Source organism: Petaurus breviceps, unplaced genomic scaffold (assembly GCF_028583685.1).
Source record: "Petaurus breviceps papuanus isolate PSGF00001 unplaced genomic scaffold, PetGlider_PUasm1.0 90879, whole genome shotgun sequence".
In the NCBI taxonomy this organism is placed as follows: domain Eukaryota; kingdom Metazoa; phylum Chordata; class Mammalia; order Diprotodontia; family Petauridae; genus Petaurus; species Petaurus breviceps.
In genome coordinates, this window is record NW_027187368.1 from 10,809,524 (window position 1) to 10,812,757 (window position 3,234).

General features: G+C 42.8%; 1 pseudogene; it reads right to left on the reverse strand.

Moving 5' to 3' along the window:
- Positions 1-511: 511 nt before the first annotated feature.
- LOC138150520 (transmembrane protein 183A-like) lies at positions 512-1,912 on the reverse strand (annotated as a pseudogene).
- Positions 1,913-3,234: the final 1,322 nt, after the last annotated feature.

Below are 3,234 nucleotides of genomic sequence, written 5' to 3' on the forward strand. Positions count from 1 at the left end.
GTAACTAGTGTTCCCAGATACTGAGGCAAGAACTCCCTATTTGACCAAAACTCTTGGGAAAACTGGAAAATAATCGTCCATAAGCTAGGTGTAGACCAACATCTTATACTATATACCAAGATAAGATCAAAATAGGTACATGAATTAGACTTAAATTATGGTATCATAAGCAAATTAGAGGAGCAGGAAAGAAGTTACCTACTGAATCTATGGATAGGGGAAGAGTTCAAAACCAAACAGGAGATAGAGAAATTTACTAGCACTACAATGACAAATTCTGATTATGTAAAGTTAAAAGTATTTTGTACAAATAAAATCATTGCAGCTAAAATTAGAAGAAAAGTGGGAAACTGGGAAAAGCTTCACTAGTTTCTCTGTTAAAGGTCAGATAATTGAGTTAAATGTATAAGGTTAAGATTTATTCTCCAATTGATAAATGATCTGTCAGGTCCGCACAACATACAGCCTGTAGACTGCTTGTGAGCAGCCAAACTGGCCTGTGGGTGGTTGGTTATGTTTTTTTTTTCCTTTCAAATGCAGAATTTACATTAAAATAGGTTTACAAATCATTGTTTCCCCCCTTGATTCTTCTGTAGCCCCATGTAAGAGCCCCCAGAAATTGAGCAGCATCTGAGTTACTAACAGGAAAGGCAATCCAGCTGCCCCCTTCCTAGTTGTATTCTGATGACTAACAGATTATCCAACTGGCTCAGGGCTGCCCCCAAAGACAGGAGGCAGTGACTAAGCTCTCAAGGAAAAGGGATACTGAGGATGCCACCAGTCAAAGAGACGAACACTGTGCACGGGGTCCAAAATGACTTGTACACCCTGTTCACTGCGTAGTTTCTGACCATTCTGGACAGGAGTGTCCTGGAACACCAGCCTCACCCGATGGTGCCTCATGTCAGTACTCACGTTGATGGTAAACAGGGTAAAAATCATGCCCATGACAATGGGGATAAAGATGAAATTGAGAGTGGTGACTTGTAGGAGGCAGCAGTCCTGGTCTGGGTTGGTGTGAACATCTTCATACTGAACGGGAGGCTGCAGCCCTCCCACACACTTACTCTTTAACCTAGGGGACTGTTTTTTGAACTTGAAGTTAAATTCCCACATTGGTTCTTGTCTGTTCCCAACAATCCTTCTGTACCAGAAAAGCAGACATTTGGAATTCTTTAAAGTGCTGGGAGTGGTCTCTGGAATGGCCGGATTCTTGGAGATTCGAGCAGCAAACGGCTCATACATGTGGTACAGAGACCGGATCACACATGCCCGGAGACAGCGCAGCTTCTCCATAGACTCCGGCCGGAGGCGGAGGGGCAGATAGGCGTCCAGCGTGTAGTGCCTTCGATACTATCTGGTCCAAAAGGAGGCAGTGCAAGTGACGGTCCAGGCGTCCTTACAAATCAGGGAAAATTTCACTATGTCCTCAGGACCAATGTAGGAGGCCAATAAAAGCCAAATATCCATGGGATACTCTTCTCCAACAGCCCCCTCAGGGTCTTCTTTGTGTCTCTTGCTTTTCTTTTCTCTGGAGACAGTCTGCTCATGAATGCTATCCTCTTGGGCATCCATCTCATCACTGCTGTCACAGGGCTCCCCAGCCCCAGAGAAAACTTCTTCTGTGGGGGCCTGGGAGGCTTCCAAGCCACACAAAGATTTCACTTCCTGCTGGATAGCATTGGCAACAGCTTTTTTGACTCGTCCAGACTTCACTACTGCAGGATCCGAGTTGGCATAATCTGCCACCGTCACTCGGCCGGAGCAGGCATCGTGAGCCCGGAACTTGAGTCGTTTCCCTCTCTTGGGCATAGCGGCGGGCCGGGGCCCCGGGCCATGTCTCAGGCCGGCAGGAAGGCCCGGGGAGCAGCGGACCAGTTCCTCCCGGCTCCGCGTCCATCCCACACCCAGGGCCCGCAGTTCTCTGGTTGGTTATGTTTTGCAAGGCTGGTTTACATCCTCTTCATTTTTCACAAGCAGCCTGAAATTCTTTGGTGGGCCAAGGGCTGTATGTTGTACAGAACTGGTCAAAGGACATGAAAAAGTAGTTTCAGAGAAAGAAATCAAGTTATCCATATCTGCATAAAATGTTTTGTCAATAATAATTAGAGAAATACAAATGAAAAATAATCCTGAGGTACTGCCTCATATCCACAAGATTAGCTAAGATGATTTTTAAAAAGGAAAATTACAAATACTAGAAGGCATGTGAGAATATAGGTACACTAATATACTATTAGTGGAGCTGTGAACTAGTCCAACCATTTTGGAAAGTAATTTGGAACATAGTGACCCAATATAATTACAAAGGATTCACAATGAAACATACTATTCACCTCCAGTCATATAAATTGAAGCATATTGTTATCTCCTTTCTTTTGTTTTTCTTTTTTTTTTTTAAGGTGTAGGGTTAGGGTGGTAGGGCACATGGTTAATATGAAATTTTTAATGTGACTTTACACATTTGTAATGGGTTTTGTTTTTCTTGCTTTCTTATGAATGGGAGAGGTGGTAGAAAAAACTTTGGAACTGGAAAAATAAAAAAAAAGTTTAAAAATTACATTAAAATTAATATATATATGTATATATATACATACATATATATACATATATATATATATATATATATATATATATATATATATATATATAACCTTGGGAAAAATAAACAAATAAAAAGGAGTTCATAGGATCATAGAGCTAGAGCTAGAAGGAGCCTGGGAGATGAAGCCCTCTGGTCCAATCACCTCATTTTCCAGATGAGAACACTGTAGTCAAAGTGGTTTAAGGTACTTATCCAAGATCATACAGGTAGCAAGTGGTAGAACAAGATCTAAAATTATTCACATTATTTCCAGTTCATCTCTCTTTTTACTGTACCATACTGCCTGCCTCCTTAAGTGACTCCAAGTTCACATATCTGTGCAATGGTAATGGAATTTAAAGATCCCCTTGTATTGGCTTGGTTTTCTGGTTAAGTGTTAAAAACCAGAGCTTGTGAATACCACTTGTGGGATGGACTTGTAGAGGGGGGCTGAACTGGGAGGAGCTGGTGCGGTGGATAGAGAGGAAAAGCAGAGAGAGGCCAGAAGAGCTTTTGGGAACAGCATCATAGAGGGAGGCATGAAGGGAAGGAGGGACAGAGGGAGGGAGAGAGGGAGGGGGGGAGAGAGAGAGAGAGACAGAGAGAGAGAGACAGAGAGAGAGAGACAGAGAGAGAGAGAGAGAGAGAGA